We start from the raw sequence: 19,439 nt of genomic DNA on the forward strand, positions 1-19,439 counted from the left end.
CTAGTTGTAAGGTAACTGTAGTAGGTTGAATCTCTTTCAATCTAATTCTCCTAGCAACAGACAAAGGCATAATTGAGACACTAGAGCCTAAATCACACAAAGCTTTTAAAAAATTAAAATTACCAATTGAGCAAAGGATACAAAAACTCCCTGCGTCCTTAAGCTTTAGTGGAATCTTATTCTAGATTATTGCACTACACTCCTCACTAAGAGTAATTGTCTCAAAGTCCTCCAATTTTCTCTTATTTGTCAATATGTCCTTCATAAACTTCACATATTATGGCATGTGCTCTAAAGCTTTTACGAAAGGAATGTTGATGTGAAGCTTTTTAAATACCTCAAGAAATTTTTGGAAGTGTTTATCAAGTTTTTGTTTTTGAAGGCATTGAGGAAAATGTGGGTGGTAAAGTTGTCTTTGCATTCTTCTCTTGAATTTGCTTGTCAACTGTCTCAATCATTATTTCATTCTCAACAAGCTTATCTTGAAGGGTAGCTTGCCTAACACTATTGCCAACCTCTTTTTCGCTCCTCGGGGTGATTACCAGAACTTGTTCCTTACCTTCTCTCCTTAGATTCACCTTTGTATCACTAGGTAGTGTTCCTTGAGGACGGTTGTTTAATAAATTGGCTAGTTGACCAACCTAAGTCTCAAGGTTTCAAATTGAAGCTGCTTGACTTTGAATGAGAGCTATTTGACTTTGTATAATGCTATCATTCTAGGTCATATATTTCCTTAGTAATTCTTCAACAACTGGCTTTTTCTTAGATAGAGGTGCTCGATTTTGTTGTTGGAATCCTAGAGGTGCATTTAGCCTTAAAGGGATGATGCCCCTTGATTATTGGCCCAAGAGAAATTCGGATGACTCCTCCACTCTGGGTTGTAACTGTTGGAGTAGGGATTATTTTGTTGTCTATTACTCACAAATTGCACTGTCTCTGCTGAACTTTGACATTGATGACTAGCATGATTATCTCCACAAAAGTCACAAGCTACAAAAAGACTTTGCAAACTATTAGTACCAAAAGATTCAAGAGTTTAAGTTAAGGCTGCTACTTGAGCTAATAACGTTGTCATAACATCAACATCATGAATTCTAGCTACTTTCCTTGGCAATGATTGCTCAGCTAGCCACTGGTAATTATTTACAGACATTTCCTCTAACAAATGATATGCCTCATCGATCGATTTAGCCATTAAGGCTTTTCCCTTAGCAGCGTCAATGGTAGTCTGAACATGCCCACTCAAACCATTATAAAAAGTTTGCACTTGAAGGCACTTTGGGAGACCATGATGGGGACAATGACTAAGCAATTCTTTGTATCTTTCTCAGGCTTCATACAATGATTTCAAATCTTGTTGCATGAATGATGTGATGTCGTTTAGCATTTATTTTGTCTGAGCTGGAGGGAAGAATTTGGCAAGAAATTTCTGAGTAAGATCATCCTATATTGTTATGGAGCCAGTAGGGAGTGCATTTATCCCTTAAGGAGAAGGGACAAAGCCTCAGTCGAATTACATCATCTGTGACACCATTATGCTTGAACGTGCCATAAATCTTTAAGAAGTTTGATATATGGCCACTTGGATCATCACTTGGAAAACCCCCAAACTAGAACGATGTTTGAATCATGGTGATGATAACTGGCTTGATTTCAAAATTGTTTGCTTGAATAGCTAGCCTTCGAATGCTCAATGGAATTCCTTGTACCAAAGGAACAACATAATCTTTTAAGTAACGTTTTTCAGCTACTACTTGCTCTTGGATTTGCTGTTCACCCGGTTGATCAGCCATTGTATTTATTGGAGCATGTCGTAACGTGCGGGTCCGAGAACCAGTCCGCTAGAAGCGGGCGAAAATAAAATATTTGGGAGTCACCACCAATCTTTTTATTTAGGTGTGATTGGCCACCTGTTAACTCGATTCTAATCAACAAAATCCTAAATTGATTTTAGGTCCGTCGAAAGAACGAGAATTGGTTTACATTTTTTAGAGATGGGTTCGGGAGTGCAGTTACGCATGGAGAAGGGTTAGCACCTTCGTGGAGCTCGTTCCACGAATGGTACCATTTAATCTTAAATTATCCTATCATAGCCTACATTGATTTTATTCCTATGTCCCCTTAGCCTTTGCTTATTAACTAATTATTTGGTTGATTGAGTCTTTTAGTTAGTTTAACGAATGATGAGGTTGGCAATCTTTTATTGGAAAATCATTCGTAGACCATCCCAAAGCTTTGGTGAAGTCTCGAAGTTTTCCTCACCTAAGGATATCTCGGGAAGAACTCGTCTCTACAAGTTCTTCGAGGAAATCCCATCATCGAAATTTTCGCCCCATTAACAAGAAAAATGTGGCATGCTATGACAGTATAAGATGATAATGCCTATATGATCGCGTTTATTGATTTAGTTAGTTAAAATTCATGTGATAATCTGTTTAATAGTTTAGGATGATTTATTGCCTTGCTTACATATTTATTATTATTATTTTTTGTTATTATTATTATTTTTTTATATATATTATTTTTTAACAATAATTATTTGAATTAGTGAGTATTGAAGCATAGAGTTCGAATTTATCCCGACGCTTCGATGAAAATCCGTCTCAAACTCCACACCTAAGTAACCTACCCGAAAAAGGGAACTCTTTGCCCCTTTTTAGGTGAAATTCTATCATCGAATCACTTAAAATAACTATTTTCATTTTATTTTATTTTTTTATACTAATTATATTTACATCATGTATTTTTTTATTTATTATATAATTAATTTATTCTTATTAGATATATTTTCTCTTTTATTTATTTAATTCCTTCTTATGTGGTTATATATTTTATTATTATTATCTTACTTAGTCTATTTTTATGACTCATAATATTTCAAAGTTCTATCTTGTGCTTATAACACATATGTGTAAATATATTAATAAAAGGGAAACTATTGCATAATTTCTAAACAAAGGGAAAAATCATAAACATGCAAATCAAAAAATGCCAAGCCCAAGAATAAGTCCAATCAACATTTAAGGAAAAGGTCCATTACCTAACGGGCCAAAACAAGCCCAAAGACCTTTTGTTTGATGGGCTCCAACCAAATGCCCAAAAGCTGATTTTTCCAAGTAAGCTACAAGTTTACTCTAGCTCCAAGGGGGCAGCACCGGTCTGCTCCACTTCTAGGTGCCTAAGCCTCATGAAACGCACTGTGTGGTGCAGTGAAGGTAAGTCTGCTCTTGCTGCACTGCTTGGGAGAAAAGAAAAAGCCATCTCCAGCCAATGTGACGCCGTTTGGAAGCTCTCCTTCTAATTATATAAACTGATTTTTTTATTATTTTTTTACTTTTCTTCTTCCTCTTTCCCTTCTAAAACCAATCCCCATTTCTCTAAAAAGCTTCCACTTTTCTGCTTCTTCTCCGGCTCTTTCTCACCATAGTTTTAGGTTCCAAACTCTACTCATTCTCCCACTCTCCCTTTTTACCGATCTCTCTCTTTCTCTTTTACACCTGTAATAAACACCTCTCCTTTCAGCTACCCTAAAAGCCTCTCCCTTTCAGCCTACTGTCGACCCCCTTTTAAGAGCTGGATTGTCCAAAAATTTTAACAATCCAGCGATGAAATCATGCTCTTTTGAGCCTGATTTCACAAGGCTTGGGCATAAATGGGGGACTAATTTTCTGAGGTAAATATTCCCCGAAATTCGACTACTTTCTAGGGGACTTAAGTGCTTTGTAATGACGTACCGGAGAGGGGGGGCTGAGTACACGCTCAGTCTTCTCCCTGTTTTTTCTCTTTCCTTTTTTATTATTATTTTTATTTTTGGTTGATGGGTGTCTACAAAGCAACACCTTGTTGATTTTCTCATTGCAGTTTGCGAAATGTTCTCTCAATTTCTAGATCACACTAGATAATCTCCAAGTTGTTTGCACTTCTCATACAACAATTGAACATACTTGCAAAACAAAGAAATAAAACTTAAATTAAGACTAATCTGTGAAATTTTAATATTAGCAAAGAATGAAGAAAACAAAATCCCCAGCAGCGGCACCAAAAACTTCTTGTCATTTTTGCACATGTAATTATACGTATTGAACAAGTAATATAGTGATGAAGTAGAGTATCGTTCCTATTGAGATTTGTTTCTAAAATTTCACTAAGTGCTAAAATTATAAAATAAATTAATCTTATTTAATTGATATGAAAATTTAAGAAAAACTAATTAAAAACAATTAAAAAATAAACACTAAATAAACTAACAAACTAAATAAGTTGAGAAAAAATTATATTAAAGACTAGGATTATGGGGTCATTCAACATTTCATCTAATACCAGTTTTTCTTGTTATTTATCTTTCCTGGGTAGTTTTACTAACCTAGAATCCAAAGCTTTAGACAAGTCTCTATCGAGTTGCTTGTGCAAATACCTAACTTAATTAGTTCACTATATGTTCATAGGAATCAATTAAATTAAGTTCATTAAGCAAGTGTCCTAATGTGGCTATGTATGGCACTTGGTGTATGTCTACCTGAATCACGAATTAGATCCCCTAAGTGACGTGAACATACACTATTCAAACCTTAGTCCAGTTTAAAATTTCTCTGTCTGTTGGTCCCAACTAAATGTGCTAGAGGGGGGGTGAATAGCACTTTTTGGCTCTTTCAAGGATTGACCTCTAATTTGAGACAAATGCACAATAAAAGAAAGAACTTAAAGATAAATAAAAATTGAAAACAGAACAAAACAACACACAACTATTTACAGTGGTTCGGTTCAAGACCTACATCCACTACCTTGATTGTTCAACCAAGGATTTTCCAAACAATCCACTAAGAACGGTGAAATTCACAAACTTTCACCAAGCTTTACAATGGCTTTTACCAGGCTTAACCAAAACCTTTCACAATGGTTTTTACCGAGATCAACCAAAACCCAAAGTGGTTTTTCAAAGGCTTAACCACAACCTTTCACAATGGTTTTTCACGGGCTCAACCAAAATCTAAAGTGTTTTTTCAAAGGCTCAACCATAACCTACAACAATGGTTTTTCACGGGATCAGCCAAACCCAATAACTAACTTTTCAACGCTAAGTTAGAACCTATTGATAATTCTATTTTATAGAATTATTTTATTTCAATTTTATTATTAAATATTAGCTAAGTCCTCAATTTTTAATTATAATTTACTTATTTTTAGTTGTTTTTATAATTAGGTTGCTTTTAAGTTAGTTATTTTAATTTTATGTTATTCCTTTTAATTTGGTTATTATTTATTAGTTTTTATAATTTTGTAAGATTAAAAGTGATTAGGCTTAATTTTGAAAAGTAAAGTGTTGAAAGACCCATAATCTACATACATATGATTCAGTATTTTGGCCATATCTCGAGATACCGAACTCAAAATGATGCAATTCTTATACTATTGGAAAGCTAAGAGACAGAGCTACAACTTTCATGAAGATCACTTTCCCCAGTTCTGCTTTAAAGATAGAGAAAATTGCTTTGGAAAATAGCTAGATGTACTGTGCCGGGAATGGAAATTTGTAAAGGCTGATAATTGATTTTTGGCCCTCTTATTACACTTTTAAGCCCAATTAAACCCTAGGTCAAGTTAGGGAACTTTAGGTTAAGTCTATTAGTATAAATAGGATATGTTTAACAACATTGGAAAAAAAAATCGTTGGAGATTCAAGAAGTTAGAAGTTGAGGCTGAAATTTGGAGATCAAGACGGCAAATATTGTTTTGTTTTCTTCTTTGGCTTTTATTTTTCTTGTTACTCTCAATGGTTGAATTTATTATAATGTTATTTTATTTTGCAATTATGAGTAGCTAATTTTCTTTTTTCTAGGATTGTAATTGAACTCACATGTAATCTAAGTTTTTAATCTCTTTCTTTCTTATTTTTAATAGGTTTCGAATTGTTTATTCCAATTTGTTCTGAATGTTTTTAATTGCTTGGCCACCAATTAAATTGATCTAGGAACTTAAACAAACTTAGGAAAGGGAGTTTAGAGTAGACTAAAATTGGGATAGCATATGATCATATTAATTGATTTGCGTATAGGATAAGGATATACTTATAAGTCATATGTAGCCAGATTAGAGCTTGAACTTAATGAGTCTGTTTTAATTTCAATTCACATAGGGATATAGTGTTTTGGTTAAAATAGATATTTTTATAAGATGAGTCGGGAGACCCTTATAAATAATTTAGGACTCTAGGTAAGCAATTCAACCCATTGAAATAAGTTAAGGAAGAGAGGTAAGATTTAGATGAAGTGTGAGGGATATTGTAATCCTAGTCTTGTTTGATTTAATATTTTCTCAAGTTATTATTATTTTGATTTTTCTTGTTGGTTTTAATTTTAGTTAATTAATTAATTTTGATTGTTCGGATAAGATTAAATTGTTCTAATTTTAGTACTTGGTAAAGTTTTAGATCAATTCCCTATGGGATTGATACTCTGCTTGCTAATATACTATTTATTCGATACGTATACTTGCGTAGTAGGATTTTAACTGACACCTATACACTCAATCAAACAATCCAAGCTTGCATAAATCCCTTAGAGTGCCTTACACACTCTAGGTAATCAAGAAATGAAGAAAAGATGAAGTACAATTGATCACCTAGCTGATCTAATATGTACAAAGTTAAGCTCAAACACTTTTTCAAAGGATGGGAGTGAAATACAAGTGAAAAGAGAAAGTTTTTGGTCTTCTAAGCTCAAAATCACTATGGATGGCTTCTCTCTCTTGTTTTTTACTGTTTGAGAGGCTTTAAATACTTGCAAAATCAATTTTGGTCGTTGAAGATAGAAACTAGCCGTTTCTAGCTGTTATTTTATCTTTTAGTGCTCAATTCAAATTTTTTGGCAGAATGATCTTAGTCGACTAATTGTGCTCTTAGTCAACTAAGTTGTCTTTGTCTTCTAAACCTAGTTTTTGGCAGTGAGCTCTTAGTTGACTAACTTCTTTCTTAGTCGATTAAGTTATTTTTGTCTTGAAGTCCAGATTTTTGGCAGTAGGCTTTTAGTTGACTAACTTACTTCTTTGTCGACTAAGTCTTCTCTGTTTTGCAATATGCTCTTGAACCAGCCAACTTCATTTTTAAATTTTAGCTGACTAACTTCCATCATCATCCGACTAAGAGGCTTCTGTTTTATGACTCAATTGTAGCTCTTTCTTCTTTGCTTGTTTAACCAATTAACCCATCTTGCAACTGAACAATCATCTTGACTTGCTTACAAATACCAAATATATTAATGATTTAAGCTTTCTCTTGCACACTTAAATAATATAATTAGACATCAATGAATGGGAATATTTTGCTATCATCAAAAACATATAGACTCATTCTCTATCTCTTATTTTTGATAATCACAAAACACCCCAAGATTAAGAATGCAATGTCTATGCTCAATATGAATGCTTTAAATCTTTATGCATAATGAGGTGCTCCCCCTTAGTCAATGCATCTACTTTTCTTTACATAATATTCAACAAAATCAAAATTGAGCATCACACACATAAATTAAACATGAAGACCTATTTAACTCTATTTGATTTAGTTTTCCTTCTCTCTTTTTTCCTTTTCATCATTAAACAAGATATTCAAAACTCCTCCTCCTTAATGAGTGCATCAAGATTTTCTTTTAATCTTTAAATTAAACTTTAATGAATGAGAATCATAAGCACTCATACACCTAAGTCATACAAGCTTATAGATATATTTCAATAACTTCAAGAGTCAAGCTTGTGTCAATGTAAGAACAAGTGTATGGGAGTTAAATCATTTTAAGAAATTGTCAAGGATTACTCAAATAATGCTTAAGCAAATTTGATCATTTTGTCATAATCAAAACTATAATAATTTTAAAGCTAACACTGTCGAGTCTCAATTAGATTCAGAAATCAGTTAATTGTTGGCCACACAATTAAAAGCATTAAGAACAGATTTAAATAAGCAAAACTGCACCCATTCATGATAAAATGAAAGAGAAACTAATATTCAAACTACATGTTGAAATCCACCACAATCCTAGAAAAATAGTTTAACTCATAATATCTAATAAAAATAATATCCAATGAAATTTAGCCATGAATCCATGTCAAAGAAAATAAAATAAACACAAAAGTAGAGAAAGAAGCTAATTATTGAAGCTTTGCAATCTCAATTCTCTCTCAAATTTTCTTGTTTTTTTGCTTTGTTGTTGGCTCAAAATCTTCAAAATATTTGCTTGTTGCCTCCTTTTTAAAACCTTTGAAAAAAGTCCCTTAAATTGGCTTCAAGTGACCTAATTTCTAAAATCTCGTCAAATTTTTATTTTTAAAAAATCGTCTAGGGCTGCGATCTTGATTTTTTGGCATCACGGCGCTACACTTTTAGCGCTGCGACATTGTGCTCTAGAGAAAAGGTATGGTACATTACCTTTCACCATCACTGCAACCTTAATCTTTCAATGCTACTGTAGTCTATCAAATTTGAACATGATTTTTACCTTGTTCTGCTTTGAAATGGGAAAAGTCGTAAACATAAAAATTGTAGCCCTATCACCTAATTTTCTAAAGGTTCAAGAATCACATCAATTATACTTCTAGGTTGAAAGATATGCTCTAAATATCTCATCATGTTTAGTCCATGCATACTACTGCAATGCTCCGACTTAGACAAATATTTTGACCATGATACAATCAGAACTGGGGAAAATGGTGAACGTAAAGTTCTATCCCTTCCTCTTAGAATTCTAAGGGTCTAAGAATCACCTTATTTGAAGTTCGGTAGAGAGCGATATGATCAAAATACTAAAACATATACGAATGAAGCCATCACCATATTTGCTCGAATTTTCATCAAATGAGCCTTTTTCATCAAATTTCCTACAAAAGTAATAAGAGAATAAGCAGTACTACTTTTAAAGTAATTTCAAATAAAATAAGATAAAATTAAACTCAAATAACTTAAATTACATACTCAACATGTAATCAAACTTAAACTAGAAAAACACCTAAAATGCTAAAATTTGAACATAAATTTGAAAAGTCTAGCTACTTAAGCCCCCAAAATGTGTCAAAATAACTCTATATAATAGAGTTATCATGGGTGGTTACTTAAACTATAATAGAATAATGGAGCTTAATGATATTAAGCGTTAAGTCACCTGTTTCTTGAGAATAGGGACAAAGGAGATACACTTGTAGTTCAAGAAAAGGTTAAGAGGAAGATCTTTAAACTATCTTTATATTTGAACCACCATGTTAAGCTTTCTAGAACATCTTAAGGGTGAAACCAACCCATGAACCTTGTCACTTTTTTTAAGTTACTTTTACTATTGTCCATGTGACATAGTTGTTCTACTCATTGTATTTTCATTTTGTAAGACAACTTTTAGAAGAATAACAAGTCAGTAGTCAAAATCAAGCATCTACATTTTACTCTCTACATGAAGACTCTTAGTGAAAGAAATTCTCATGCATTGCTAGTAAAGTAGAATAAAAATAAAAATAATTGAATCTATGCAAGCATGTTTTGCAATTGTTTTGCGCATATTACTTGTGCTTGTTTTGAATAACACTATTTGAGATGAATCATTGTTTTGCTAACAAAATAATTTCTAAATAGTAAATTAAAGAAAATTAGTTGAAGGTAATGCTTTATTTTATGCAGGGTACCTTGCAATAATGCTCCTAGGACGAAATTTTTTTTGTTGAAAGTGTTGGAGTCTATACTCGAAAAGATAAAAAAAAACACACAAAGAAATAACAGAGACTTAACAATTAACAACAAAAAGAAATAAGAAAGAGTTTTGAATGTGAAAACTGGTTCGAGGCATTCTATGTAAGGCATGGACTTCAGAGTAGATTTTCATCGCTACCTCAATGTAAATAGCGATCGATGACGTCTTCCTCCCAACATACAATAAACCATTCAAGGATCTTCTAATGTGCACTCAAATAGAAAATCCAACGAACCCATAAATATTTTGATCGCTTTTGAAGGAATTTTAGAATGAAGAAGAATTGAGTTTTTGGAAACACAAAATGCTTGGAATGAATTTTTCAGAAAAAAGGGGATGGGTACTTATAGATATTGAACCATCACCAACGTGCCTCTTCATTATACAGACACACCTATTGATGAAGTGAACAAATGTATCCTTTTAAAGAGACTTGCCTTTCGACAATCAAAGGTCATATTTCTCCCAATAGACACATTAAATTTTGAATCCCCAAAAATAAAATAAGAATTAAAAAGCCAACGATCCCTCACACGATTCAAAATTTAAGGAATACAAAAACAATCTTTTACAATGTATTCGATTAAGGTGTCCTGTGGACTCAAACCTCACTCAATATTAGAAAATTGTTAGGAATTTGAGAATACGGTGCCCTAGAAATCAAGAATATTCTCATGTTCAATTTCATTTATTTTATTTGTAGTGAAAATACATTTTGATAATAAGACGAAAGTTTGTTTTAAGTAAGCATTTATTATCTAGTTATAAAGGTGCCAAGATTCTAATGAGGAATTCAAATACATTTGTACGAAGAGGCATACATTATGGACATTTATTGTCATGACCCAAGCCCGAGGGTCCGTGATCGACGCATGAGCCCAGCAAGCAAGCCCACTAGACTTGAGCAAGCCTTAAAGTTCACAACCATATAACATCAAGCTAAGGGATTCCATAGTCTAATGTTCACAATAAAACTAAATGTAACATATTATCCCTGACACATTTTTCATACAAATGTTTATAAGGCCATACTTTGGCCATTCAAGGCGGGTTCATACATAATGACCCTTACAAAAGTCAAATGGCATGTCGTGCCCACATACATCGCAGCCAACCATATGTAGAAGCTTGTGACGGACTCAGTAGAGTGAAAACATCAAAATGGAGACCTATCGAATGCCAAAATTGGTCCATCTATAGACAACCCTTACCACGTACCTCTGTGGTCTATTTATTTGTACATGGTACACAAATGGGTGAGTGCTAAATACTCAATGAGTGGTGTAAATAAACAAAATCATATATAAACATATATATAAATGTTGCACACTCAATGCAGCCACATAATCCAATAAACACCTCCAAACATAGGGCATATCATTATCCCTAAAATCTTCAATGTGAGGGCATATTATCATCCTCATTGTCTCCATAGATCATCACACATATCATTAGGCTTACTCTTGAAGCTGATCAAAGTAATTCAAATAATTTTCCATGGCACACTCTAGTCGATGAAGTATCACATCCTATTCATATCATATTTATCTAAGTCTTTCCACGGCTATCTTACGTCACATACGAATTGAGTCAACGATTGGTCTTCCCTTAGACATTGTCAAATAATGCTTGATGGCCAATCAATGGAGAATCAAATCACGCTCAGGGTAAAGCTGTTAGCGAAGAAACAAATAATGCGTGTGCCAAAGAAACTAGTGGAGAACAAATCATGCACAGTGCCAAAGCAGCTGAAGGAGAATCAAATCAATGACTGAAGTAATCTCTCAATGGTCGGCATCACTCGGAGTATTCTCAAACAGGTGGCATTAAAGCACTACAAGCGGAACTAATACTAATTTTTCTACTTAGCACCATCGTGTAAGCACATACATAGTCACAGGGGATTAGAACGCCACTCATCCACAAATCATATCAACGTCCAGAATTCATCCCTCAGATGAAAACAAAAATCCACAAATAAAGCCATCATGCCTTTATCATTCACATTTTCTTTATCGAACCTTAATTCATATTTATCGAGCTTTAATCATTTTTAAGCTCAGTTAGGTTCTATGTGCCTTTAAATCTCCAAGGCATCATTAGATCAATTTCTCTTAACATAACCATTGCCAAGGGAAATCTACTTCTAAGGTTCATTATATCCTCTAGACATTCTGGTCTAGGCATACACATCATAGACACTCATGTGGCTTAGATCACAGCACACAAACACCCATTCCATAGTTTGATTCTCCAGCTTAAGCACTTACATCTAGGCAATCATATATATATATATATATATATATATATATACACACACACACACACACACACATTTTAATACCATGGCAGTGCCTTCATCAAGGCATCATGCATCACAAGCATTTTAATTCAAACCCACTCACAGTGACAAATTGGAGGTAATCCCACTATCGAGCTCAACTTTAGCCTTCAATCGTCTTCTAGCTCACTAGTGCATCCAATTGCTTTGTTTCCTCCTTATAACACATCAAAACATCCAATTGTTAACTAAATCCTAGCTTTCGAAAAACGTTAACTTTCCCATAATTATAAAAATCTTAGCAATCCAACTATTTAAGCTTAAATCCTTCATTAACGAGCAAAACCCATACTTTAGAAGTTAGATTGCATGAGTCTTAACTCCAAATTCTCCAATCCAAGCCAAAGAGGGAAAATTACAAAATCTGGAGAAATCAAAATTTGAAGTTATTAACTGATTTAATTAAAAAATAATCAGTAAAAACATTAAATCTTTCCTCCATGATGGTTTTCCAAGCTTTAAATAACCTCAAATAGCTTTAAAAATCAATTTTAGGGGTTAAGGTTTTGAGTTATCTAGAGAGAGAAAGAGAGAAAAAGAGTTGAGAGTGAAATGGGGTAGAAATGGCTCGTAACCCCTTTTTATTTGTGCTCTTCCTTAGTAATGTATGAATACATTTGGCAATGTATCGATACATCTGCCCTAATTTTGAGTAAATGTATTGATACATTAAGGGAATGTGTCGATGCATTTCAGGCAGAATAGTCTTGGGTGCTTTTTGCTTCAAATGTATCAATACATTTTCGATACATTGGGGCAATATATCGAAACATGTTCAATTTTTGACCAAATCTATCAAGAATCCTCCAAAACAGCTCATATTGTTCTTCTTGCCAAGAATGTATCGATACATGAGGGGATGTATCGATACATCTTCCCCTGTAGGCAGTTTTAAGCTTTTAGAACTTTCAAAGATCCAAGTTTAACACCAAAATCATTCCTTGTTCATATCACACCTCAATTCATTCATTTAACTCAATCCTAAATACATAAATTCACAAACATAACATTAAACATAGATAAAAATTTCAAATTGTGGGATTTATCATATATTTCTCAAAATTTGCCTAAGTGCCCATTTATCTACATATATATTCTCAAACACTTGGCATTCACAACATATCATCAATTTACTTAATTTACATCAAATATTGGGGGTGTTACATGTATATTAATAGAATTTAAAATTGTTCACAATTGAATAATAAAGCTGGTCAATTTATTATGTTAAGACTATAGTGTCCAAATTACTTTCAATAAAAAGAATTTGACTCACTTCAAAAAAATGATGAGTCTCAAATTATCGGACTAGTTGACTTTAAGTAATGACATTATCAAGTGAATTGGAATCACGTGAGACTTAAGTTTAAGTTGGGCCGTTTCCTTAAAGCTTAATCTCACAGTTATGCATTCGCCTATAATAGAATCGTAATCTTGATGGATAATGAACTCATGTTTTATTTGCTTATAATCTTTGATATACCATGGGCACGATCATTTTAATGCTTTTATCTAGACTCTGTATGTTGCGATTATAATTGAGGTGAGCATTCGAGAACATATATCCAAATATTGGAGCTTATAGTGTTAACATCACTTCTAGTAATTTTAGGAAGATTGGTGATTTAATCTATGTCTAGTAGATTGATGAATTAGCTAGTTATCACATCTTAATACTCAAAAGATAAGATCTCGAGTATTGGATCAATAATTGGATAAAATTTGAGACTAGGACACAAAATTGACATAAAAGATAAAACGGTAAATTCACTTTTCGTCATTGGATGGCTATGAGGGTTCACAACATAAGGTTTGCAATTGGACAAATCAATATTAAATTTTACATATTAGATATTTCTAGTAATTGTAGATAACTCATGAGTATAACCATGAATCTATGGTGGAGTGATTACATGGTTTTTTTTTTTTAAATTTATACTGGAAATTCACGCAAGGCCCAGCTACCCTGTTAAATTTTTTTAAATACGAAATAAGAAGTACAAAAGAGGGGGACATAAACCGTACCTCCAAGCTACATGATCATAAGAAAGTATTTGAAGAACACCTAGAGTAAGGAAATCCATTTTTTGTGCATAACTTTTGATGCTACAATAAAATAGATATTCCCTACTATTACATTGAGACAACATACTAAGAGAAAATTTAAAGCAGAAAATGTAAATGAGATAAGTACCTAGGATGGAGTGTTTCATTTTATGACCATATATTTTACTACCGTCATAAAATTGAAACACATCCATATTACAAAAATCTATGTTAATAACAAAGTAAAGAAAATAAATTAGGAGTACTACTCCTTTACAATCCTTTAAATCGAACATATGGTAAACTAACCTTATCTAGCCTAAGAATACCTTTAAGCTGACCTTCTACTTGTGAAAATACTTATAGGATCTGGTGTGTGTGCCCTTGATTTGCTAGATAATCTGCTGCTTGGTTCCCCTCTCTATGAATGTGCGAAATTCGAAACAAAATACCTCTCAAGACTTTGCAGATTGAAGCAAGCAAATACCGAGTCCTAGAGGATCTCTGATGGCCTTCATTTATCATGTGTACCACTACTTTTGCATCCATTTCTATCTAAAGTCTAGAAACATTATGCTCAATGCACAAAAGTAAACCCCTCTAAAGTGCCATTAACTCTGCCTGTAATGAATCACAAGATCCAAAATTTTCAGAAAATCCAAAAATCATGGTACCTGTATGGTCTCGAAGAAGTCCTCCTCTCATAGCATTTTGACAATTATGCTTGGAACTCCCATCAACATTCAACTTAAACTCATCTACTGATGGTTTATGCCAAGAGAAAATTTTTGGAGGGTGTGGGATTGCCTGCTGAAAAGTTAGACCCCATGCTTGAGCAATTTGTAGATCTCCCCTCCATCGCCACCGTTGTAATTGCCTCCCATGAAATAGTTGGTGGATGAGTTTGAGTACTCTCCACACCACTCTGTAAGGATACATACCAAGGTTCCTATGTTTCGCATCGTTCCTTTCAACCCATAAGAACCAAAAAATGAATATAGGCATTAACGTGCGTATGTGTCTTTTTTTCATATAATCTCCGGAGTACAGCCATGCCCACATAATCTGATTGACATTCTGGGGATGAATAATGTTGATTTGGAAAAATTTCTCAAAATAAATCCAAACCTGTATAGCAATTGGGCATTCCCACATGACATGCAAGAGAGACTCCTCTGAGTTGCAATGTTGACATTTAGAAGCTAACTGGAAACCCTTGGTTTTCAATTGTAACTCAACTGGGATCCAGTCCTGTAATAACCTCCAAAGGAAGAAAGAGATAGTTAGAGGAATGCTTTTATGCCAAATTAAATCAAACATGGGGTTTACCAATTGGCGTTGTCGAACTATCTCCCAAGCGAACTTAGTAGTAAATTTCCCATCCGAGGTAGGTACCCAATACGCCCTATCATCATTAGGAGGATCAATTGGAATGTTTAGAATTTCCACCACCACATCCTCCGATAACACATTGTTCAGCTTATTCACATTCCATTGACCATCATCATAAAAATGGGAAACTCTCGTCATCGATGATGCAAATAATGGAAAGCGATTGACCAAGGGGGTATCACCCATCCAACAATCATGCCAAAAGAATAACTTTCCCTTACCAATCCGCCACCTAATGTAATGCTCTGCGGTTGGACAGCTAACGAGCATTCGTTTCCATGTTTGTGAATCATGGAGTTTCGGCTGAACGTACCTCGAAATTTAGGCGGTACAATATTTAGTCCGCATAAATCGCGACCAAATGCTGTTACAGGACACAAACCTCCACCAAAGCTTCATGCTAAAAGCCTCAAACACATCACCTAGGCCTTGGATGTCTAATCCTCCCTCATTAGATGGCAGTGTGATCTTGTGCCACGCACATCAATGAATGTGTCTAGTGCGTGCTGAGCCTCCCCATAAGAAGTTGTTGAACATTCTGTCTATTTTCTCAATCACACAAATAGGGGGCTTAAGGACCTGGAGCAAATAGATAGGTAAGGAAGACAGAACACTCCGTAATAATGTAATTCGCCCACCCGGAGATAGAATTTTATTGTCCCATCCTTCTATGTGCTCTCGAATCTTTTCCACCAAATCATCAAACAACATTACCTTTTTCGGACCTTTATAGAGTGGCACCCCCAAATACGTGATAGGCAGGCATTTATGGATGAATCCAGTGGCTTGAGAGATGATCTATTTGCGTGAATTTGCCACATTTCAATGAGTGATGAAGTATCTTTTAGAGTGGTTTATTCGCTGTCCAGAAATCTCCTCATAATCCTGCAAGAACGTAAGAATTTTCTGCAAGGAGGATTTGGCACCATTAGTGAATATAAGAATATCATCTGTAAACACCAAGTGGCTGACTGACATGGAGCAATCTGAAGCATAGTGCAGAGATGGATATTGAGTAAATAAGGCATTTAACCCTCGGGATAGATATTCAGCAGCCAGAATGAACTAGAATTATTTTTAATGAGATTAAGAGATAATTCTATGCTTATTAGAGCTTGTAATATCTACATCCAATGTGATTCCTCACTTAGCTTCATAGAATTCAACTTGTTTAAAATGAAATGCATGTTTAATTATATATGCAAATTAATATTCAAATTTGGTAACTAAGTGTTGTCTTAATTAAAACAACAGCTGTCTTAATTATATTATCTTTAGTATGACCAAATTATCTTAATATAGAATTTTTTAATAGAACAATATTTATTAACACAATTATTGACTTATGAATAAAAATAATAATGACTAATATTTTATTATAATTATAAGAATTAAAATTGGTAAATTTTTATTTATAATTAATTATGATTATAAGATAATTATATTACTTTATTTGTTATTAGGATTTCTTTATTTTATTATTAATTCTTTTTAATTAAAGCTTGATAATAAAAAAATAGAATAATCCTAATTTGACATGGACTAGCAATTACAATTAAATAAATAAATTATTATTTAATTATAATTGTAAGTGAAAAATATTAATTTAATTTTAATTAATTAAATTAAACGAAGTTTTAAGAAAAAAATATCTCTTTTATTTTATGGGACTAAAAATCACATTATAAATATTTGATTTTGGCCAAAACCCTAGCCACCCTCTTTTGAGATAGCCAAACTCCTCCATCTTTCTTTCTAGGTTTTCTTCTTGCTCCACCAATTTTCTACAAGCCCCATGTAAAAAAAAATTGTCATAGAAGAAATTGAGAGAAAACTATCTGGTTACCATCTTAAAAAGCATTCCACACCTAGTCCACTCTAGGTTTGAGATTGAAAGATTCTTGAAAAATAAATGGTAATTCAAATTGGTCGAGAATTCCAACAATTGGTGTGGTGGTGAATTTACTACAATTCATTAAGAGAGAAGAATCAAATATATTCCTACCATGGAGCAAGTAATATCTCTTAGTTTTGATTCTTTTAAATTAATTGTGAATTTTCGTTTGTGTAAATTGGATAAATTACTTCTATAGCTAAAAAATTATTGAAATCCTTAGGTTACACAATCACAAGCATGCGATCCAAATCCAACAATTAGAATAAGAGCCTTTGGTTGCATGGAAATCTAATTTCCTATATGTTTATGAATGATTGAAACCTTTGCATGATTTATTGATATTTCTTGGATATGACGTATTTAGGAAAATCTATTTAAATTATGTTTGATTATCCAATTGGGAGCATACATGGAGAAAAGATCAAAGCCATGGAAGAAAAAGGTAAAAATTTGGTTTCTTGATTGATTTGGATATGGCTATCAATTTTTGATTTTTTTTGAGGTTTAATTGTTATTATAAAAAGGAGGTTTTCAAGTTTAATTTTTTTTGGGATTCATATTATTTTTTCAAAACTTTTTTATGCTCAAGAACCTTAACCCTAAGATAAATGTTGTATAGATGTCACATAAAAAAACCCCAAAGGTTAAAACCCAAAGCCTTAAAGTTCCAAGAGTTAGGAAAATACAACATAAGATGTGTCATAGACATAAAACCCCAAGAGTGGGGAAAAGGAAGAGAAAAATTTGTCACAACTATGAGCTTTAAAATTATTATAGTTTTGATTATGACAAAATGATCAAATTTGCTTGAACATTATTTGAGTGATCCTTGACAAGTTCTTGAATTGATGTAACTCCCATACATTGTTCTTACAAAGTTTCAAGCTTGACTTTTGAAGTTATTGAACTAAATCTATGAGCTTGAATGACTTAGGTGTATGAGTGCTTATGATGCCATTCTTTGAAGTTTGATTTAAAGATTAATGAAAAATCTAGATGCACTTATTAAGGGGGAGTTTTGAATATCTTTCTTAATGATGACAAAAAAAGAGAGAAAGAAGACTAAGTTAAATAGAGTTTGACAGGTCTTTATGTTTAATTTATGTGTGTGATGCTTAGTTATAGTTTTGTTAAATATTATGTGCTAGTTATCATGGATATTCAATATATCTTGCTTAGCTACTATGGATATTGCATATCTTTTTTAGCTACTGTGGATATTATAAATATTTTATTGCAAATCTTTAAGGAAAACCAGATGCATTAATTAAAGGGGAGCGATCCTTATTATGGATAAAGATTTGAAGCATTCATATTGAACATAGACATTGCATTCTTAATCTAGGAGTGCTTTGTCATCATCAAAAATAAGAGAGAGAGAATGTTGACTTCATGTGTTTTTGATGATAATAAAACATTTTCATTCATTGGTGTATAATTATACTATTTAAGTGTGCAGGAGAAAGCTTAAATTCATTAATATGTTTGGTATTTGAAAGCAAGTCAAGATGCTTGCTCGGTTGCAAGATGGGTTAATTAGTTAAACAAGTAAGGAAAAAAGAGCTTTAATGAAGACATATTAGTCTTAACCGATTGACAAAAATCCTTAATCAATTAAAGCAATTCTGCGCATTACACTATAGACAAACAGAAAGGTCTTAACTGGTTCACACAAGGTTTAATTAGTTAAGTGAATGCTAGATGCAAAACAAAAGCCTTTTAATTTGTTAAAGGAATGGAGTTAACCGGTTAAAGGTCAAAGTTAAAGTGTCAAGAAGCGCCAAAATTCAAATTCAAAATATTGATGACCGTCCAAGGACCCAAACCAAGAGATTTAAAGTTGAAGAATTTTAAATTGGTTGGAGCCCATTTTAATTAGTTAAAGATGAATGGAGAGAAGCTTTAATCAGTTAAAGGGAGCATTAATCGGTTGAAAGGGGGCTAGCCAAAAACAATGCCTAAAGGTGCTTGAAAACATAAAGTTATTAATTAGTTAAAGTTGCCATTAATTGGTTAACATAGAAAAGAAGTGTGAAAG

The 19,439-nt window shown here is 33.1% G+C and overlaps 1 non-coding gene across 1 annotated transcript; it reads left to right on the forward strand.

Moving 5' to 3' along the window:
• Window positions 1-1,283: 1,283 nt before the first annotated feature.
• On the forward strand, window positions 1,284-1,387 carry LOC148761198 (small nucleolar RNA R71). The gene has a single exon (XR_016028131.1). It is a non-coding gene; the product is annotated as a small nucleolar RNA R71 (small nucleolar RNA).
• Window positions 1,388-19,439: the final 18,052 nt, after the last annotated feature.

This window comes from Theobroma cacao, chromosome 8, assembly GCF_053813885.1.
Source record: "Theobroma cacao isolate CCN51 chromosome 8, ASM5381388v1, whole genome shotgun sequence".
Lineage (NCBI taxonomy): Eukaryota > Viridiplantae > Streptophyta > Magnoliopsida > Malvales > Malvaceae > Theobroma > Theobroma cacao.